The following is a 23,767-nucleotide window of genomic DNA, read 5'->3' on the forward strand; positions in this document are numbered from 1 at the left end:
CATCACATAAAAGCTTTCCTATTCTTTGTCTTATATTTTTTTCTCTTGCCTCTTCTACTAGACTGTAAAGGAATGCATTTCTGGGTTCTCAGCCTTTAGCCACAGTATCCAGATTTTTTGTTTTTCATTGAGCATTTGCATATGGTTGTCTGTAGTAATTTCTTTTTGTGTTTGAATAGGCTCTAGAGTTAAACCATTTTGTTTTTTATCAATAGATTGTAATCTTGCTTTCTTAGTTGTTATTATCCTTCAAGTCCACATATTCGTATTGATTTTTATCAGAGGGACCCTGGAAGACTATTTTGGAGAGTGAAGGGAGGACCAGTCACCCTAATGGTGTGGAAATGAGGACAGCCCACTGGTGAACCTGCGTCCCAAATTGGGTAACTCTGACCTTTTTTGTAACCGAAGACTTAGTGATAGAATTGTGTGCAATTTAAGGTGAATTTCAAATAGCTAGAATAAATTGGGTCACCTTGATAGAGCTGATGTATAAAAGGAAATTTCGAGAACTATTGTTTGCTCTGATCTTTAACTGAGTAAGTTTTAGCCTATAACAGCCAACTGTAACTTAATTTAGAAAATCACCTAGCTAAATTAGCCTCACTCCAGAAGGGAATTGGATTTGATATGACTAACATAATCTACTCTGTATAGATTCTTCCTATGTGTTAATAATAGCTTCCCATGCTCCTTAAAAAGGAAGCTCTCAGAGAAACAGATATGCCACCTCCGGAAATCCACTCACAGAATCAGTCTTCAGAGTTCCTATAAAGCTGTAGTTGCCTGACATTTTATTTTTTTTTTTGGTATCAATTAGTTTTAGGATGTGAGTTTTTTTTTTTAATCAAATTTTTTTAGATTTTAAATTCTACAGAAATTTCTTAGAGTGTTGTATATGAAGGATGTGAATATAAAAGAAGGACAAAAGTGAGGGCATTTCATCTGTAGAAAAGAAGAATATAAAAACTACATGTTTTCTTGCACATAAAAAAGTTAAGGTTCTTACTCTCAGGCAGTAGAAATTTAATAAAAAAAAATCAGGCATGGAGTAAGATTAAATTCACCCTAAATTTTTTAAACACATAAGGGGGCCAGCCGCATGAATTCTGAGCTAAACCTTTGATCTCAAAGGTACTTTGCAAAGCAGATATGACTGGTTTTTAACTGCATGTCAGCAAAATCAATCCTTTGGCATCATACACTGCCAGTTTGGCCCTGAGTGAGAATGGAACTTATGCTGGCTAAAATGGAAAATGTGGTTATATGGTTTGCAAATCTGAAAGAGATCTCTCGGCTCATTGCGCCTGGAAACATTGCAAGTTTGCCTATTGGTCTCACTGATAGCAGTCTACCTCTGTGTTTTATCTGGCAAAGTGTTCTCCTGTGGTGAGTGTACTGTAAGATTTTAATTAGACTTAACGTAGTAGCCATTTGAGGTTTAGGCCCATCCAACATCCATTGCCCCTTCCTCTGGTTACAGTAGCTCAAATTCCCACTGCCTCCCTCAGGTTGTATTCAGGAAGGGCTTCCCTCCTGAATCCAGAGGGGAGCATGTGAGTTGGTCTGGCCAATCAGTGTCATTTAGTTCCTATGTTGATTCATTTAGTTATTCCCAGACCTTGGGCTGGTGTTGCCACAAAGAGACATGCTTTTTCAACCAGGAATTGATTCCGAGAGGTCTTGTGACGCCAGCATGGAGGAGAGCAGAGCTGAGAGACGGAGAGGAACTAGGTCCTTATGGTACCCTATGAACCCAGAATCCTGCTGTGGCTATTGTAGACTTTTCAGTTACATGAGCCAATACAATCTATTTTACCTTGACTGGCTCAGTTATCATTATTATTAATATTTTCTTCCAGAAACTTTAGCAGAGTCCTGATAAATAGTTTCATGGGTCTGACTAAAGCATTTCATTTTCTTTATTGTTATATTGCAAAGAGCCTCCTGAGTTTTGTGTTTTGTATTTGGATTAAAGCACTCTACATCTGAGTTAATGTGGTCCTGTACATTTCAGTATTTCACATGATGCCATAGCTCATCACCTATGGGTAAAGTGTGAAAAACTTAAGTCCAAAGCTAGAGGGACTCTTGACAAATTGAAAGGCTGTACTCAAATTGTGAGAATTAAAGCTGCCATATTAACCAATACTAGTTGCTAACAGTGTGCCTTAGGACTGTTAATAGTTTAAATCTGGTCAGTATTTTTCTCAGCATCTTGAAATTAGCCATTAATGGAGATATTTATGAGTTGGACACAAAGCTGAAAGTCATGATTAATATTTTGCATACCTAAATCAGGATATGCAAAGGTCTCCAATAAGTAGAATAATTATTTTACGTAACAAGGTGAAATTTAACAGAGTTCTAATTTTTTACAATGGTACACAGTGGTAAGATTTGTCACGCTTGTTTTTCTTATTAATTACAGCATTTTTAATGCATTTACCAAAACAAATTAATATTTCTTTCCATCTGAATTAATTTACTTTGTGGAACCAAGTTCAAATGCAGAAGTAATGAACGAGGAGATGGAAGAAAGATATTTTCGAGTTTATCAAAATGCAAATACTGGAAGCTCCATTTTTAAAAACTAAAAGCAAAAGTAGCTCTAAGAATTTATTTAGGTAAAGATCTAGAGTTATGTCCTTCAAATAAGCTGCAGACTGCATGAGCACAGGATAAAGATGTTTGGTTTATCAGCAGCATTATGAAAATAATTCAGTGGTTTTAGTTGATTGCAAGAACAATATGATTTAACAGTTTGGTGTAGTGGCCGAAATAGTTAATTTGGACACCTTGATTCAGATATATATATTGGTTTCACTCAGTAGGGAGGTAATGGTCACCTTTCATTCTGGGATTGTTATCACACATCTGAGGAATCAGGTAGTTGTTTTTGGCTTTGTGCTTGACGGAGATTGACGAAAGTGTAGGGCTCAGAGGAAAGGGAGAACAAAGGAAAGAGGATCTGTCAGTATTCTGAGGAAATTGGAGATGTTTGCCTTAGAGGAATGAAGACTCAGGTGACATAATTGTCATTAAATATTCTAATGGCATTTATGTGGGAGAGTGAGTCAGTATATTCTGGGCAAGCATTGGAGAGCAAAGTTGGGCCTAATATCTTAGAGGTAGGTTTCTTAGCAGTCTCCTAGTCAGAACTGCCCCAAAGTGGGCTGAATTTCCTCCAGAGTGGTTTTCAGACAAACAAGCCTCAAGGTGGTGAGGAGGTGGTGGGGAGGGACAGTGCAGCTGACTTTTAGGATTCCCTCCATCCTGGGATTCTGGTACATTCTGTCAGAAGTGGAATTGGTTTCAAGTGGTATCAGGGGCAGAGGTGCAAGGAAACCTAAGAGAGTAGACACTATCTCGGCATCCTTAGCACATCTGAGACTCAGGAGCTACTTTGATACAAGACAGTTTCAACTCATTTGCTTCAGTCATGATGACGTCATCATTTCCCGCTGCTTTGTCTGATGGTCCAGCTTTCTTCCCAGACTAATAGTTGAGGTTGCTCAGGAAAGCAGAAATTGAGACAGGTAAGCTCCTACTCTCTCCTTGGAACAGCAGCTCAGCACTTTTCAGTCCAATTCACAGCATTTGTCGAAGTGAATTACTGAACTGCATTGTCATGTCCTATCTCTTCTTGTCATGGAACTTCTCATTCTCTGGATTTACTGCATCACTTTGCCCCTAAACACAGGTTTTGGAGAAACCCACTACTTCCCGCATTCTCTTGAAATTCCCTGGTTGTCAGAACACTCATTTCATGCACTTTTTCGAATAACGCCTTTTATCTGATCAGAGGAATCATCTTGAGTTTCCTTGTTGGTGTTTCAGCAGGGTGGGCTGAACTTCAAGTCACTTAAAGCCATTACTGCTCCTCGGCCAAAGGTTTTTCGACCTGAAATCTGGGTGACCAGAAATAGAACACACATATAAAAAGAGAGAGGCACTCCTGCTTCTATCAACCCTCTCATATATATATAGTGCAGAGATAGTCAGGGATGCTTCTGTGCTTGAAATAATTCTGACGTTTATCTCCAACTGGAGTTGAGGACTGACAAGAAAAAGAAACTCTGGAGGGAGACTTCAGAGACAGGAATCAGATATTAAGTTTCTGGAAAGAACTAGGACACCGGACTGGAGTAAACATTACCTGATTCAGAATTTAAATCGCCCAGATTTAGAACTCAGAGCTGAAATGCTCACCATTCCGAGCTAGTGAGTTCTAGGTGGTGTTTGCGGTGATACTGCAGCAGATGGATGACCCATGTCTCAGAGGCTCGGAGGAGGGAGTTCAGGGGATTGGGACCCAGACTGGAATGGTCTCTAAGGTCTCTTTCAAATGTAAGTTTCCATGGATTGTCCATCCTTGCTGGTAACGAAAGGAAGGCTTTGGGATGGGAATGCCTTTAGTCTTTCCATGAGCTTCTTCAGCTTCTCTCCATTCTTAGAAATGGATATTTCACTGTCCTTTCTGATAAGCGCCTTCAAAGAGCAGCTTTAGTGCACAGCCCCTAACGCCAGGGCTTCCCTAGCCAACACATCTCCTATCTTGTTTGTATGGAGAAGTTTTGGATCTGCCACTGTTACTTACAGCCCAACAAACAAAAGAATGGAGGGTGAAACATGGGCTTCCTGGGCAGTGGGGGGCAATGACTTGCTTGAAAATATGAGCCCAATAGTTCTGGAAAGTTCCCAGGTACAAATTAAGATTTCTGCTTCTGATGGAAAGCTGTCATATTGACTTATAGGTGTTATTGGTATTTAGTCATATATTTTTCAATGTTAAGTTAAACTAAGAGGGAATGCCCAGAATGGATCATTCCTGGCAGGACTTGTACCGTTTACTATGGAGGCCTTCCAGCATATGTATGTCCAACTGAAACCAGGAGGCATTTATTACTGTGGATTTATTGATTCTTTGGCTTTATATTTAAGGAAGACAAATGATCAAAGAGGAGGGATGTCCACATGGGCTATTCATGAACAGGGCATTGTGGTAAGCTCCATTTTCTGTAATAATGGAAGAGCATAGAAGCCTTAGATGACTTCCAGTTACTTACTATGTCAGCAAGGGAATTGAGAACTAAAGGAAATGAATTTGAGAACTTAAAAAGATTTCTTAGATTTTGTAATCTTTGTATCTGTGGTAGGCAGAATAATGGCCTCTTGGCCCACCTAGAACCTGGCACATGTTATGTTACGTAGCAAATGGAATTAAAGTTGTAGATGGTACTAAGTTCCTAATCAGTTGAACTTGAGATGGAGAGATTATCCTGGATTTTCTGGATGGGCCTGATGTAATCACCAGGGTCTTTATGTGTGAAAGAGAAGCAGAAGAGTGAGTATCAGAGTGATGCCCCATGAGAAGGGCTAGACTGGCCATTGCTGGCTTTGAAGATGGAAGGAGGCTGTGACCAAAGAACACAGGCAGCCTCTAGAAGTTGCAAAAGGCAAGGACATGGATTCTTCTCTAGAGCCTCCAGAAGGAGCATCGCCCTGAGGACACCTTGATTGTTAGCCCAGTGAGACCCATTTTAGACTTCTGGCCTCCAGAATTGTAAGATAATAAATTTGCGTTATCTTAAGCCACCAAGTTGTGATAATTTGTTACAGCAGCAATAGGAAACAAATACACCATCTATATTGTTAAAACCTATTGTGTGTTTCTTCACAGTAGATGGCAATCAAAATCCTAAAAGTTGAATAAGCCCTTGCCTTTAGAAGCAGCAGATTTGTGGAGAGTTGGGATGGCTCTACCCTACTCCACAGTGAGTCTTGAATGAAAAGGACAAGGGCAGCACCTCTAAAGTAGTGCCCGTCATGTCAGCCACTGAAGACACAGCAAAGAGGGTCTCTGGGGATGGTTGAATAGAAGAAAGGGAGGAGATAGGGGTTGCTCTGGGCTAGAGAAACTTCCCTAAGACTTCACTATAGAAATACTCACAAGACATTTGAGGAAAAATTCTCAGTAAAATGATGTTACGGGACTGTATATTTTTGCTGAGAAATTTAATAAAGATAAGTGGTCTATTACTTTTCTTATGGAAATAAGTTTGTGGGGTATTTTTTGCCATTTGTGAAACATACATACATGAGAAAGAATATAGAGAGAGAACTGAATCACTTTACTGTACAGCAGAAATTAACAAAACATTGTAAATCACCTATACTTCAATCAGACTAAAAAACATACATACAGTTGGAACAAAGGAACTTAAAAACTAATACTTCAATTTTGACCATAAAATGTTTATTTTGAAGCCCAGTTTTTTGTTGTTGTTGTGTTTATTTGTTGTTTGTTTCAACAACGGATCAAAGTAGAAGTTCTGATGGAATGGCAAACAGAGATTATGTTACTGCTTTTGAATATTATATTCCAGAAATGGAGACAAGAGTTCAAAACAATGCTCTTTGGCACAAGAATTACATAATTAAAGCTATGTAACAGGGATGAATGTATGAATTTTTACCATTGCTTTCCTGTCCCTACGCTTCATGGAAAAGTTTGGATTGGTCTATATGGCCTGCATGCTCTCTTACATCTTTCCCACCCCACCCCTCCATTTATTTTGTCTATCACAATAATTAGTAGGGAAGAATAAGAGAAGGAAAGGTAGACAATTTGTTGGAAAGGCTCAGGATTTGCTCAAGAGAAGTAGAAAGGAACGAAGACAACAGAAAAGGGAAATTAAGATGAAAGAGCAGAGCTGGTGCCAACCGAGTGTCACAGGAGTTTTGGTTGGGAGACTTGTGAATAAATTGTGGTGGAAAGTTTCAAGGGTATCCCTGGGTGAGACAGTTAGTGAACAGAATTAGGACATGGTGTTTGTATGTTATGAATTGGATCTTCTCAAGTGTTCTTTGAGAGGTCTGAATAAATAATTCCTTTTGATTACTAGACTTATGTATGTGTGGGTTAATGTACTAAAATGGTGAGACTAGGCCACAGGGAGCTTTGCTCTTTATTTAGGTTACAACTGTATGCATCACTATGTTATCACTTGGTAGAAAACATTGCTAGTCATGGTGGTTAAACCCAACCCTTCATCCACTCTACAGTTATACCTGTGCAACTGAACATAGCTGGGAAAGAATCCACAATTTTGTTGCTCAGTGTTCTCACTTAAAATTCCATACCCCGAAATTCCCATTGGCATTCAATAATGCCTAAGAATTCTGTACATCTCCTTAGTAGATTCACTTTCTCACGCTCAAGACAACTGTTTCATATCTTCTTCTTTTTTTTCATATCTCCTTAAATCTTCAGCAGACTCAATTCTCCTTTTACTAAGAAAGGAATCAGAAGAGAATTGCCTCCTCTTTGGTCAACTTGCATCCAGGCTAGACCTCGCTGCCTTTCCCAATGGGGTAATTGTTTCTCCTTCTGGGTAGGGTGCCGTTCCCAACTGTGTGCACCAGAATCTGCCCTCTCTTGACTTTGCAAGGGTATCACTTTATTAACTATCTCTCTTCTTTTACATTATTAAACTTTTTCTTCTTTACTTGAACATTCTCATCCTTATACAAATATTCTATAACATCTCCCATCTCCAAACAAAACAAAAACAAAAACATCTCTCTAGCTATCATCTCCTTTCTCTTCTCTATATAGCAGACCTCCTTAAGAGGGTTGTTTATACTTCCTGTGTTTACCTTCTCCCTATCCATTAATACTTTTACCCATTCCAGCCTGGTATTTTTTTACACTGCTCATTTGAAATTGCCCTTGTTTAGGTCATCTTCCAAAATCCTAGTGTCCATTCTCTGTCCTCGTGTTACCTGGCCTTTCATGTAACACAGTTACTACACCTTTGTCTTGATACACTTTCTCAAATTAGTTTTCAGGACATCCTCTGTACAGGCACTGTTCTAGGCCTGGGAGTGATAAACACTAGACATGAATCCCTGCTCTCATGGAGTTGATATCAGATGAGATGGAAATAAATATAAGTAAGTAACATGCATGGTGATAAGTGCTGTGATGAAAACAGAGCATGGGGATGGAAAAGGAGTGCTGAAGGGATACAGTTTCAAATAGGAGGATTAGGGAAGGTCTCACTCAGAAGATGGCATTTGGGCAAAGATCTGAGGGAGATGAAGGAGCAGCCAGGAGGGAAGTGCTCTGGGTAGCGGGGACCAGTGCAGAACTCTCCCCTCTCAGTATGGCTTCTATCCACTTCACGTCAATGGAACTGCTTTCCTGAAGTTCACCAATGACTTTCTGATTGTCAGTGGCATTTTAAAGGTCCCTTCTCTGTCCATTTCTCCTTGACATCTCTGTTGTATTTGGCTGTATTAGTCTTCCTTCAATCACTTATTTTCCTGTCCAGTTGAGATAAGCTGTTCTTGGTTTTTTGTTTTTTTGCTTGTGACTTTTTTATTTTCTTGGAACATATCTTAAAAAATTTTTTATTGTGATAAGAACACTTAACATGAAATCTACTCCCTTAATGGTTTGGTTTTTTTTTTCAAGATTTATTTATTATTTATTTTATTTATTTTTGGCTGCGTCAGGTCTTAGTTGTGGCACGTGGGATCTTCACTGAGGCATGTGGGATCATTCGTTTTGGTGCACGGGCTTCTCTCTAGTTGTGGCGTGCGGGTTTTCTCTTCTCTAGCTGTGGCGCACAGGCTCCAGGGCACGTAGGCTCTGTAGTTTGCAGCACATGGGCTCTGCTTGAGACGCACGAGCTCAGTAGTTGTGGAGCGCGGGCTTAGCTGCCCCGTGGCATGTGAGATCTTAATTCCCCGACCAGTGATCGATCCCACATCCCCTGCATTGTAAGGTGGTTTCTTTACCACTGGACCACCAGGGAAGTCCCCCTTAATGGGTTTTTAAGTGTAAATATAGTACTGTTAACTATAGGCACAGTGCTGTACAGCAGATCTCTAGAAACTGTTTAGCTTGCATAATTAAAACTTTATACCTGTGGTTGCTGGGAGGTAGGACTGGGGGGAGTGGGGAGTTGCTAATCATGGTAATTTTTAAATGTTTTTTTCTTCTCACTTGTTAAATTTGTGAATTTCATTTACTTTCTTCCTATAATGCTTTTTCTGCCTTCTTAACTCAAAGTTCCTTTTATGATATACTACATGTGGTTGGTACTTAATACCTGATTTTTCAATAAGTTCATTAGAGATCTTTTTTACTTCTCTAGATTCAGCTTTCACTTTTCTGTGCATACATCTTGATTCTTCTGCTGAGCTAGCTTTTTTTCCTGAGTAGATGCTTTAATTTTCCAAGACCGTATTGGGCTCTTTTTGCTTGATTAATCAGCTTCTGTCTCATTATCTTTCCAGTGCTTAAAATTGAGCTCTTGTCCCTCTCCAGAATCTCCCCATCCTGCCTACCTTCTTTTTCACAGTGGTCTCAAGGATCTTGCTGTCTAGACTTCAAACCTCAGAGGTGGCTTTAGCTTTTGTCTCCCCCGCCCCCATCAATTGTATATTAATTCTTCCTAAACAACATTTCTTGAGACAGTTTCTTCACTTTCATTTTTAGCTCCAGTCTTTATATCTTTTTGTCTTGACTACTGCAGTACCATGATCTCTGACCTGTGTTCTTTATCTTCTGTTTGTTTTCTTATCTCCTCTTCAGCTAATGAAAAAAATCTGGCTCCATTCTACCATTCTCATGTTGTCTTTGCCATTCCTCTAATTCTTCCCAGACTGGTCTGTTTAGTGTCCTCTGAATATATTATTTAGTGCCGTCTCTGTCTAGAAAGACTTTTTTCTTCTTTCTAAGCTCTATTCATCTTCCAAGACACAGATCAAAAAAAGACTAGTTGTAAATGATTTCCTTTCTCTCTCCTATGTATGTATGTATGTATGTATGTATGTATGTATCTATCTATCTATCTATCTATCCAAACATCCATACTTCCTCCTCCACTACTAAAGTCTCTATCACTCATCATCTCTGTAACTCATTTATCCTTGCCTTTTATTTAGGTGCCATTCCCATTATACATGTCCCATGTCCTTGGCTAACGTATAAGCTTCCTGGGGAAGAAAATGATGCTTATGTTTTATTTGTCCTTTACAGTTCTCAGCATGGTACCTTGTAAGTGGGAGTTACTCAAAAAAACATTTCTTGGCTGGCTTGAAAGAAATGATTGCAATAGAATTATATTCTAAATGAGTATTTCAAGTGTATTGGGTATCTCTACAGTGTCACAGAGAGGGGGCTAAACTCAAAATGTCTAAGCAGGGACTTCCCTCGTGACACAGTGGTTAAGAATCCACCTGCCAGTGCAGGGGACACGGGTTCAAGCCCTGGTCTGGGAGGATCCCACATGCCGCGGAGCAGCTAAGCCCGTGTGCCACAACTGCTGAGCCTGCACTCCAGAGCCCGTGAGCCACAACTATTGAGCCCACGTGCCACAACTACTGAAGCCCGCATGCCTAGAGCCCATGCTCCCCCAACAAGAGAAACCACCACAATGAGAAACCCACGTACCACGAATAAGAGTAGCCTCTGCTTACCACAACTAGAGAAAGCCCGCGCACAGCAACGAAGACCCAGTGCAGCCAAAAATAAATAAATAAATGAATGAATGAATGAATGAATGAATTTAAAAAACAAAACTGCCCAAGCAGTTCCTGTCATCTTCACCACCTTTCTCCTGTTGAATGTACTTTCTCACCTTACTTTATTGCCTTTCTGTACTAAATGGTGTATTTATCCTATTAGTCACCTGAATAACATCTTGAAGATATCTTCATTTCTTCTATTTCTCCTTGTTATTGTGTCTAATCATTCACCAAATCCTATTACTTCTATCTCTATTGTGATAACTCTCAGACCCATTCCTTCCCCCTCTTCTGTCATTGTTCAAGACCTCAGGTCTTCTCCTGAGTTGTTACAATAACCCATCTCTCTACTTTTGATTTTTTCTTTCTCCCAGTCTTTTGCCTTATTCATGTATTCAGAATCTTTATGTATTTATTTTATTTTTTGTTGGTTGATATTCTTAGAGAAAATACATGTAAATGTAAGTTCATAGAATAATTGTGAAATGAGCCATGATACAGCAACCCAGGCCAAGAAGTAGTGTATTTCCTGTACCCCCATGTGCTCATCCTCATCCTCATCCTCATCAGCCAGAGGGAAGCATTTTCCCTGATGTTTGTAATAATATGTCCATTTCTTGTCTTTAGAGTTACCACTGATGGATGGATGCTTCCCTAAAGAAAATAACTCAGTTTTAAACTTTATGTAAATTAGATTACATTGTATGTGGATCTTCTGTGATTTGCTTCTTTCATTCCTCTCTGAGATTCATCCACATAGTGCCATATCGCTGCATGTTTTTATTGCTGTATCATTCTATTGAATGAATATTCTACAATTTGTTTTTACATTCTATTATTAATGAGCATTTGGGTTGTTTCCATTTTTTACCATTGCAAATAGTGCTGCTCAGAACATTTTATAAACATATCATAATACGGATGTGCATGAGTTTCTGTGGAATTTGCATTTGGGGTGGATTTGCTGGGCATGTATATCTTTTTTTGTTTTTCTTTTCCATTATGGCTTATTACAAGATATTGAATATAGTTCCCAGTGTTATATAGTAGGATCTTGTTGTTTATCGATTTTATACATAGTAGTTTGCATCTGCTAATCCCAAACTCCTAATACATCCCCCACCCCCTTTCCCCTCTGGTCACCATAAGTTTGTTTTTCATATCTGTGAGTCTGTTTCTGTTTTTTAAATAAGTTCATTTGTATCCTCTTTTAGATTCCACATATAAGTGATATCATATGATATTTGTCTTTCTCTGACTTACTTTACTTAGTATGATAATCTCTGTGTCCATCCATGTTGCTGCAAATGACATTATTTCATTCTTTTTTATAGCAGAGGAATATTCCATTGTGTGTGTGTGTGTGTGTGTGTGTGTGTATACTTCTTCTTTTTCCATTCATCTGACAATGAACATTTAGGTTGCTTCTATGTGTTGGCTATTGTAAATAGTGCTGCTCTGAACATTGGGCTGTATGTATCTTTTTGAATTAGAGTTTTCCTTGGATATATAGGCATGTATATCTTTAATCTACTATTAATGACAAGCTTTTTTACAAAGTAAGGAAACCAGTTTACATTTGTTTTAGCATCACATAGGTATCTGTATTATTCCATACCCTAATGATATGTGGTATAATCAGGCTTTAAAAATTTTTTATTTTTATTTGTGTGTATGTATGTGTGTGAATGTATATGTGTTTAAAGTCTTCTCTTTGTAGTTTTAATTTACATTTTTGTGATTACTGGTAAAGTTGAGGATCTTTTCATGTTTATTGTCCATTTAGATTTTCTTTTTGTTAAATACCTATTCAAGTCTTTTTGCCCACTTATCTATTTTGTTTTCTGTTGATTTCTTACTGATTTGTAAGGGACTCCTTATATGTCCCCGGGTTAAGCCCTCTGTTGGCTATAGATAATGCAAATGTATTTTCCTGCTATACATTTTAATTTTTCTGTGTTGTCTTTTACAAACAGAAGTTCTTAAATTTAATGTAGACAAAGTTATCAGTCATTTATAGTTAGCACATTTAGAATCTTGTTTAAGAAATCCTTTCATATGTTGAGCTTATACAGATATTTCCCATATTATTTTCTGGAAACTTTTAATATTCAGTTCTTTATTCCATCTTTGGTTCGTGTTTAAGCTGTTAAGTTGAAGGAAATAACCTTTTAACTCTTTTTGGTTTGCCCTCTAGTTTCTTTCTCCTGTCATCTATCTCACATTTTGTAACCAGACTTATGGTTTCTAAAACAATAGCTTGTATGGTTTAAATATGAAAAGTACATGACATGTTACTCTACACACATGAGAATTAACTTCAAAAGTCTAGCTCATTCTCAAAACCTTTCCAGGTCCTTTGAGTGAGATATGTCTGCTCTACTCTTCCACTGCTTCATTTTGTCTCTCAGCACTGGTTAGGGAACACCTCTATTGCCGGATTTACCTCTCTGGAATACCACAAAACAGATCTTGTTTTAAAGTTAGTTATACTTCTCAAAGTCTTCCAAAATATAACAGAGGGAGGAACACTCTCAAATTCATTCTATGAGGCCACCATCACCCTAATACCAAAAGCAGACAAAGATGTCACAAACAAAGAAAACTACAGGCCAGTATCACTGATGAACATAGATGCAAAATCCTCAACAAAATACTAGCAAACAAAATACTAGCAAACAAAATACAACAGCACATTAAAAGGATCATACACCATCATCAAGTGGGGTTTATCCCAGGAATGCAAGGATTCTTCAATATATGCAAATCAATCAATGTGATTCACCATATTAACAAGTTGAAGGAGAAAAACTGTATGATCATCTCAATAGATGAAGAAAAAGCTTTTGAAAAAAGTCAACACCCATTTATGATAAAAACCCTCCAGAAAGTAGGCATAGAGGGAAGTTATCTCAACATAATAAAGGCCATATATGACAAACCCACAGCCAACATCATTCTCAATGGTGAAAAACTGAAACCATTTCCTCTAAGATCAGGAACAAGACAAGGTTGTCCACTATCACCACTATTATTCAACATAGTTTTGGAAGTTTTAGCCACAGCAATCAGAGAAGAAAAAGAAATAAAAGGAATACAAATTGAAAAAGAAGTAAAGCTGTCACTGTTTGCAGATGACATGATACTATACATAGAAAATCCTAAAGACTATACCAGAAAACTACTAGAGCTAATCAATGAATTTGGTTAAGTAGCAGGATACAAAATTAATGCACAGAAATCTCTGGCATTCCTATACACTAATGATGAAAAATCTGAAAGAGAAATTAAGGAAACACTCCCAATTACCATTGCAACAAAAAGAATAAAATACCTAGGAACAAACCTGCCGAAGGAGACAAAAGACCTGTATGCAGAAAACTATAAGACACTGATGAAAGAAATTAAAAGTGATACAAACAGATGGAGAGATATACCATGTTCTTGGACTGGAAAAATCATCATTGTGAAAATGACTACACTACCCAAAGCAATCTACAGATTCAGTGCAATCCCTATCAAACTACCAATGGCATTTTTCACTGAACTAGAACAAAAAATTTCACAATCTGTATGGAAACACAAAAGACCCCGAATAGCCAAAGCAATCTTGAGAACGAAAAATGGAGCTGGAGGAATCAGGCTCCCTGACTTTAGACTATACTACCAAGCTACAGTAATCAAGACAGTATAGTACTGGCACAAAAACAGACATATAGATCAATGGAACAGGATAGAAAGCCCAGAGATAAACCCGTGCACATATGGTCACCTTATCTTTGATAAAGGAGGCAAGAATATACAATGGAGAAAAGACAACCTCTTCAATAAGTGGTGTTGGGATAACTGGACAGCTACATGTAAAAGAATGAAATTAGAACTCCCTAACACCATACACAAAAATAAACTCAAAATGGATTAAAGACCTAAATGTAAGGCCAGACACTTTAGTTTCCTCTAAAACTCTTAGAGGAAAACATAGGCAGAACACTCTATGACATAAATCACAGCAAGATCCTTTTTGACTCACCTCCTAGAGAAACGGAAATAAAAACAAAACTAAACAAATGGGACCTAATGAAACTTAAAAGCTTTTGCACAGCAAAGGAAACCATAAACAAGACCAAAAGACAACCCTCAGCATGGGAGAAAATATTTGCAAATGAAGCAGCTGACCAAGGTTTAATCTCCAAAATTTACAAGCAGCTCATGCAGCTCAATAACAAAAAAACAAACAACCCAATCCAAAAATGGGCAGAAGACCTAAATAGACATTTCTCCAAAGAAGATATACAGATTGCCACCAAACACATGAAAGGATGCTCAACATCACTAATCATTAGAGAAGCGCAAATCAAAAATCCAATGAGGTATCACCTCACACCAGTCAGAATGGCCATCATCAAAAAATCTACAAACAATAAATGCTGGAGAGGGTGTGGAGAAAAGGGAAACCTCTCGCACTGTTGGTGGGAATGTAAATTGATATAGCCACTATGGAGGACAGTATGGAGGTTCCTTAAAAAACTAAAAATAGAACTACCATACGACCCAGCAATCCCACTACTGGGCATATACCCTGAGAAAACCATAATTCAAAAAGAGTCATGTACCACAATGTTCATTGCAGCTCTATTTACAATAGCCAGGACATAGAAGCAACCTAAGTGTCCATCGACAGATGAATGGATAAAGATGATGTGGCACATATATACAATGGAATATTACTCAGCCATAAAAAGAAATGAAATTGAGATATTTATAGTGAGGTGGATGGACCTAGAGTCTGTCATACAGAGTGATGTAAGTCAGAAAGAGAAAAACAAATACCATATGCTAACATATATGTATGGAATCTAAAAAAAAAAAAAAATATTGGTCATGAAGAAACTAGGGGAAGGACTGGAATAAAGATGCAAACCTACTAGAGAATGGACTTGAGGACATAGGGAGGGGGAAGGGTAAGCTGAGACAAATTGAGACAGTGGCATGGACATATATACACTACCAAATGTAAAATAGATAGCTAGTGGGACGCAGCTGTATAGCACAGGGCGATCAGCTCGGTGCTTTGTGACCACCTAGAGGGGTGGGATAGGGAGGGTGGGAGGGAGGGAGATGCAAGAGGGAAGAGATATGGGGATATATGTATATGTATAGCTGATGCAGTTATACTCCAATAAAGATGTTAAAATAAATTAATTAATTAATTAATTAATTAGTTAAGTTAGTTAGTTAGTTATGCTAGTGTCTCCCTCCAGTAGATTGCAAACTGTTTTGGAGCAAATGTTTAAATCTTAATAATTTTTTAATTTTAGAGCACATCAAACATTATGCTTTACATATTGTAGAATCTCAAAAATATTTTTTTGAATTTCTTTCATCATCAATTCATCCTGTTTCTTTTTCTTTCTTAACATGAGTTTATAAAAATTATATAGTTATAAGAGTAATTTTTTGCAAAAATAGTTTGTGAAAATAGTGAAAGTATAAAGGAAGGAATAAACGGAGACTTCCAAATGACTTCCTCATTTGCTGTGCTGTTGTTCCCAGAACACATCAGGCAGGACATAAAGGATTTTTCTTTATAAAAAACTGGATAAACTTATGGGAAAGTCCTAGAAATACCAATATTTGGGGAACCAAGTCCCCCCTAACAAAAAGCTACGACCTAATCTCCTTAAATGAAGCCCACTGGTTGACAAGCTTCCAATCAGCTTTTCAGTATTTCGTGTGCAATATTATTGAATATCCAAGGATCACCATACATGTGAGGGAAACCTGCAATGTGAAAGTCATAAACTAGAACAAGAAGACAATCACACATCCACAATAGGAACTGGAAGGAAGTAGAGGCAATGCAGGACACAAAATATTTTTTAAAATTAATAACTTGAGAGAAATAGGAGAACATATTGAATTCATGACACAAGATCAGGACACTTTAAAAAAAAAACTCAAAATATCAGTTTGCTTTAGGAAATTAAAAAGAAAATACAGTAAAGAAAAAAAAATCAGATAGTGATGTCACCAACATGGCGTTCCTGACTTTGTTCCCCTCATAAGTACAACTAACAGCTATTGAAGAAGAAGATCCCACTGGGAGAATCGTAGTATACGGAGGTAGCATATTCTAGGTGCAACTGTACCACAGGGACCAAGAGAGGCTGCATTAGAAGAGTAAGGGAAGCAGCTACACGTTGACCCATTGCCCCTCCCCCAGGCCATCACAGCACTACCTGGAGAGGTCTCCCCTGAGTTTCTGGTTCCTCCAGTGGGAAAGGAGAACCCAAAAAGGACAACCAGAGACTCCCAGCATTGTAGGTTGCTTTGTGGGAGCCCCTACTCTGATCTCGCCCCTCAGGGAAATTTGAGGAAGTGAACTACTGAGAATCTGATGATGATGGAGAAGGAAGGAAGGGCTTGCAATAGTCAGCACATGGATCTTGGCAAATGAGTTTATCCCTGCAGTACCCAAGTAGTCATCCCAACCAGTGGTTTGCTCATCTGCAGAACCAAGTGGGTGGTGCACTCTGACCAGGGATCTTGATGGGGTGCAGATTTGCCTTACTTGGATCCTCAAATGAATTATTTTGGTGGCCCTAGGCCTGGTTTGTCCATGCCCAGGCAAGGAGCAAGGAGCAAGGAGCTGAGTCACAGCCCCATCTGCTGTGGGGAATGTCTCCTGACCCCATCTAACCAGAGGGCCTGGTGGAAACACCTGAAAGCTGTGTAGCCCACTAATCATTGAGCCGAGAAGTGAGTGGGTGGAGCTGATTGCCCCCAGAGCAAAGGCAGTGCTGGGCAGAGAGTTCCCCTGCTATGCATAAGCAGGGATTGATCCATAGCCACGGCTGAGGGTAGCTCCTGGCCCCTTCCAACAGCAGAACCTGTTGGGAAATTGAGAGTTACCTGGAGTGGCTCATCCCCTTCCCACCCAGGCAGGGGAGCTGAGATATAGCCCCATTCAGTGTGGCTCTTGCTCCCCCGCCATGTGACCAGAAGGGCTGGCAAGAATATCTGGAATCTCTGTAGTCAGTGGTGCTTGAGCTGAGAGAAGGGCAGGCAGAACTGATAGTTTGCAGAGCAAAGCCAATGGTCTTGTTCAGCCAGGGAACTGGAGGTGCAGGTTGGCTTGATTTAAGGCACAAGCAAAGGGCTTTACCAGCTTTGGTGCCGTTTCTCTCACTGTGCCCAGACAAGAAAACTAATCCATAGCTCTGCTCATTGCTGAATACAGTCTCCAGTCTGCCTGACCATGGGACCTAATCAGAGCACATGGGAAGCTATGTAGCCCATCTAACAGCCCTGCTTGCAGTGACACTTGAACAGAAAGCACAGCTTGTGACTTTGTGTGTCTGGAGAGGAAAACTGATGGCCTCACCTGACCAGGGAATTCAGTGCACACTTTTGCGTGAATAAGGTCTCCAAACAATGAACCATGTAGGACCTACGTCCTATCCTGTTGCCCTGACAGGGAGGGAAGCTAATTCATAGCCCCATCACTGCTGAATATAGTACCCAGTCCTGACCATCTAGTAAGTTTGACCAGAGAATTCTGGCAACTGTGGAGCCCATCCTCACTTTGATAGGGAACCAGGCCAGCAGTCCTATCCAACTATTCTTAACCAGTGGCACACCCCCCATCCCTGACCACAGAGCTTGAACAGTTGCCTCACCCCAAAATAGATCACAGTAGTAGGCCCCATCTGCCCATGGACATTACCAGTAGACACACCCAGAAACCCAACTGAGCTAACTGGTGAAGATCTGTTTTTGCCAAAACAGACCTGCAAAGATTGGAAGAGGAACCTAATTATACAAATGCACAGATACAAATGTAAGGAATAAAGGAACACAAAAAAACAGGTTAATATGATACCACCAAAGGAAACTAATAAAGCCCTAATAACTGTTCTTAAATAAAAAGCAATCTACCAACATTCATACAAGGGGTTCAGAATAATTCTCTTGAAGTTTAGTGAACTACAAGAACACTCAGACAGACAACTAAACAAAATTAGGAAAGTAATGCATGAACAAACAAGTTCAACAAAGCAATAGAAACCATAAAAAAAGAATGCAGAAGTCCTAGAGTTGAAAATAATGGAACTGAATAATGCAATAAGAGTTTCAAAAGAAGACCTCACCATGCAGTAGAAGGAATCAGTGACCCAGAGGATAGGATATGAGAAATTTTCCAGTAAAAGAGCAAAAAGAAAAACAGAATGAGAAAGTGAAGAAATCTTATGACACCTGTGGGACGCAGTGAAAAGAAATAATATTCACATTTTTGGAATTCCAGAAAGAGAAGAGAAAGTGATAGATAGTATATTTAAAGCAATAATGGCTGAGAACGTCCTGAACCTGGGGAGAGAAGTGAACATACAGATCCGTGAGGCCTCAAAGACCTCAAACAGATTGAAGTTGAATAGAGCTCCACTGAGAAATATAAAATTAAATTGTCAAAAGTCAAGGACAAAGAAAGAATTTTAAAAGCAGAAAGAGAAAAGGGAGAAGTTGCATACAAAGGAACCCCCATGAGACTGTCAGTGAATTTCTCAACAGAAACATTTCAGTCTAGGAGAGAACGGGATGACATACTCAAGATATTGAAAGACAACTACTGTCAACCAAAAATACTATACCTGACAAAGCTGTCCTTCAGAAATAGGAGGAATAAAGACTCGCAAACAAATAAAAGCTGAGGGAGCTCATTACCACTAGCTTTACAAGAAATGCTAAAGGGGGTTATTTGAATGGAAGTAAATGGATACTAATTAACATCATAAAAACATAAAAAGCCTAAAACTCACTGTTAATGGTAAATACATAGTCAAAATTAGATTCTGTAATTTGATAATTGTGGTGCATAATTCACTTATAACTCTAGTTTAAAAGGTAAAAAAATATTTACAAATAATATGACCAATAAGGGATTAATATCCAACATATATAAATATCTCATATGGCTCAACATCAAAAAAACAAACAACCTGATTAAAAAATGGGCAGGAGAACTGAAGAGACATTTTTCCAAAGAGGAAATGTAGATGGCCAACAGGCAGGTGAAATAACATTCAACATCACTGATCATCAGGGAAATGCAAATCAAAACCACAATGAGATATCACCTCATGACTGTCAGAATGACTATTATCAAAAAGTCTACCAATAACAAATGTCGGCAGGATGTGAAGAAAAGGGAACCCTCCTACCCTATTGGTGGGAACGTAAATTGGTACAGCCACTGTGAAAAACAGAATAGATGTTTCTCAAAAAACTAAAAATAGAACTACCATGTGACCAAGCAATTCTATTCCTGGGTATATATTTAAAAAAAAAAAGAAAACCAAAACACTAATTTGAAAAGATACACATACTTCAGTGTTTGTAACAGCATTATTTACAATTGCCAAGATATGGAAGCAACCAATTTACAATTGCCAAGATATGTTCATCAACAGTTGAATGGATAAAGAAGATGTGGCATATATATATATATATATACACACACACACACACACACACACACACACAAAATGGAATACTACTCAGCCATAAAAAAGAATAAAATTTTACCATTTGCAGCAACATGAATGGACTTGGAGGGCATTATGCTAAGTGAAATAAGTCAGAGAAAGAAAAATGCTGTATGATACCGCTTATAGGTGGAATCTAAACAAAAATACAACAAACTAGTGAATATAACAAAAAAGCAGATTCAGAGATATAGAGAATGAACTAGTGGTTACCAGTTGGGGGGGAAGGGCAATATAGGGGTTGGAGAGTGGGAGGCACAAACCATTGGGTATAAGATAGGCTATAAGGATGTATTGTAAAACAAGAGCAATGTAGCAAATATTTTGTAATAACTCTAAATGGAGTGTAACCTTTAAAAGTTGTATTTAAAAAGTTAAAAAAAGGAACCATAGCCACAATAATCTGTTATTAGTTACACAATGTCAAAATATGTAAATTATAATGGCAGTAACCTAAATTGTGACGGGGTGGAGAAGTAAAAGTGTGAAGTTTAGGAATTATGTTGAAATTAAGCTGTTACCAGCTTAAAATAGGGTGTTATAATTTTAACATATTTTATCTAAGCTTGATGGTAACCACAAGGGAAAAACCTGTAGCAGTTACACAAAAGAAAATTATAAAGAAGTCAAAGCATGCTGATACCAAAACATACAAAAAAGAGAGCAGGATAAGAAACAGGGAACAATAGATCTACCAAACAACCAGAAAACAATTAACAAAAGGGCAAGAGTAAGTCTTTACCTATCAATAATTATCAATAGTTTAATTGTAAATGGATTAAATTATCTAATCAAAAGACATAGAATGGCTGAATGGATTATAAAAACTAATATCAAATGGTATGCTGCCTACAAGAGACTCATTTCAGCCTTAAAGACACACATAGACTTAGATTGAAGGGATGGAGAAAGTTATTTCAAGTAAATGGTAACCCCAAATAAGCAGGGGTAGCTATATTTATATCAGAGAAAATAGATTTTAAACTAAAAATGGTATAAAAGAGAGAATGAAGGTCATTACATAATGACAAATCTATCAAGGAGATAAAACAGTTTTACATTTTTATGTGCCCAGCATTGGAGTACCTAAATATATAAAGCAAATACCAAGAGATAAAAAGAGAAATAAACAGTAGCACAATAACACTTGAGGACTTTGATACCCCACTCTCAACAATGGATAGATTATCCAGACTGAGAATTAATAAGGAAACAGCATATTTGAACAATAATATAAACAGAATGGACCTAACTAACATGTGCAGAACATTCTATTTAATAATAGGGGAATACACACTCTTCTCTAAGTGATCTATCTTAGAAGTGATCTTCTAAGATAGATCATATGTTAGGCCACAAAACAAGTCTTAGCAAATTCAAGAAGACTGAAATCATTCCAAGTATCTTCTCTGACCACAGTGATTTAAAACTAGAGATCAATAACAGGAGGAAAACTGGAAAACTTCACAAATACATGGAAATTAAACAACACTCTCCTCAACAATGAATGGATCAAAGAAGAAATTAAATGGAAAATTAACAAGTTTCTTGAGACAAATGAAAATGGAAGCCCAAAGAGAACAGAAAAACAAAAGATTAATGAAACTAAGAGTTGGTTCTTTGATAAGATAAACAAAATTGAAAGCACCCTAGCTAGACTAACTAAGACAAAAAGGAGAGTAACCCAATTAACAAAATTATAAACAAAAAAGGAGACATTAGAGGCTGGTTGGCAAGATGGCGGAAGAGTAAGACACGGAGATCACCTTCCTTCCCACAGATACGGTAGAAATACATCTACACGTGGAACTGCTCCTACAGAACACCCACTGAACGCTGGCAGAAGACGTCAGACCTCCCAAAAGATGCCCTCAGGCGACCTACACGCAGAGGCGGGTCCAAATCCAAAGCTGAACCCTGGGAGCTGTGCGAACAAAGAAGAGAAAGGGAAATCTCTCCCAGCAGCCTCAGAAGCAGCAGATTAAAGCTCCACAAACAACTTGATGTGCCTGCATCTGTTGAATACCTGAATAGAAAACGAATCATCCCAAATTCAGGAGGTGGACTTTGGGAGCAGGATATATTAATTTTTCCCCTTTTCCTTTTTTTGTGAGTGTATATGTATATGCTTCTGGGTGAGATTTTTTCTGTATAGCTTTGCTTTCACCATTAGTCCTAGAGTTAGGTCCGTCCGTTTTTTTATTTTTTCTTTTTTCTTTTTTTTTTTACTTAAAAAAATTTTTTTTCCTAATAAATGTTTTCTTAATAATTTTTTCCTTATTTTCTATTTTCAGAAATTAAAAAAAATTTTTAATAAGTTTTTTCATATTTTTTATTTTAAAAAATTAAAATTTTTTTCTTAATAAATTTTTTCTTAATAATTTTTTCTTATTTTTATTATAAAAAATTAAAAAATCTATTTTTTTAATTAAAAAAATTTTTTTTCTTAATAAATTTATTCTTAATAATTTTTTTCTTATTTTTTATTATAATAGCTTTATTTTATTTTATTTTATCCTCTTTCTTTCTTTCTATTTTTTTCTCCCTTTTATTCTGAGCTGTGTGGATGAAAAGGCTCTTGGTGCTCCAGCCAGGCATCAGGGCTGTGCCTCTGAGGTGGGAGAGCCAACTTCAGGACACTGGTCCACAAGAGACCTCCCAGCTCCACGTAATACCAAACGGCGAAAATCTCTCCGAGATCTCCATCTCAACATCAAGACCCAGCTTCACTCAACGACCAGCAAGCTACAGTGCTGGACACCCTATGCCAAACAACTAGCAAGACAGGAACACAGCCCCATCCATTAGCAGAGAGGCTGCCTAAAATCATAATAAGGCCACAGACACCCCAAAACACACCACCAGACGTGGACGTGCCCACCAGAAAGACAAGATCCAATCTCATCCACCAGAACACAGGCACTAGTCCCCTCCGCCAGGAAGCCTACACAACCCACTGAACGAACCTTAGCCACTGGGGACAGATAACAAAAACAACGGTAACTATGAACCTGCAGCCTGTGAAAAGGAGACCCTAAACACAGTAAGTTAAGCAAAATGAGAAGACAAAAAAACACACAGCAGGTGAAGGAGCAGGGTCAAAACACACCAGACCTAACAAATGAAGAGGAAATAGGCAGTCTACCTGAAAAAGAATTCAGAATAATGATAGTAAAGATGATCCAAAATCTTGGAAATAGAATAGACAAAATGCAAGAAACATTTAACAAGGACCTAGAAGAACTAAAGAGGAACCAAGCAACGATGAAAAGCACAATAAATGAAATTAAAAATACTCTAGACGGGATCAATAGCAGAATAACTGAGGCAGAAGAATGGATAAGTGACCTGGAAGATAAAATAGTGGAAATAACTACTGCAGAGAAGAATAAAGAAAAAAGAATGAAAAGAACTGAGGACAGTCTCAGAGACCTCTGGGACAACATTAAACGCACCAACATTCGAATTATAGGGGTCCCAGAAGAAGAAGAGAAAAAGAAAGGGACTGAGAAAATATTTGAAGAGATTATAGTTGAAAACTTCCCTAATATGGGAAAGGAAATAGTTAATCAAGTCCTGGAAGCACAGAGAGTCCCATACAGGATAAATCCAAGGAGAAACACACCAAGACACATATTAATCAAACTATCAAAAATTAAATATAAAGAAAACATATTAAAAGC

At 38.1% G+C, this 23,767-nt stretch overlaps 1 protein-coding gene and 1 pseudogene across 1 annotated transcript in view; one reads left to right on the forward strand and one right to left on the reverse strand.

Annotated features, from left to right (window-relative positions):
- Positions 1-4,373, reverse strand: part of LOC133103046 (ferritin light chain-like) — a 34,916-nt pseudogene extending 30,543 nt beyond the window's left edge.
- The window catches only part of THSD7B (thrombospondin type 1 domain containing 7B), a 787,061-nt gene that overhangs the window by 75,527 nt on the left and 687,767 nt on the right, over positions 1-23,767 (forward strand). The gene's annotated exons all lie outside the window — the stretch shown is intronic.

The sequence above is a fragment of the Eubalaena glacialis genome, chromosome 1, assembly GCF_028564815.1.
Source record: "Eubalaena glacialis isolate mEubGla1 chromosome 1, mEubGla1.1.hap2.+ XY, whole genome shotgun sequence".
Lineage (NCBI taxonomy): Eukaryota > Metazoa > Chordata > Mammalia > Artiodactyla > Balaenidae > Eubalaena > Eubalaena glacialis.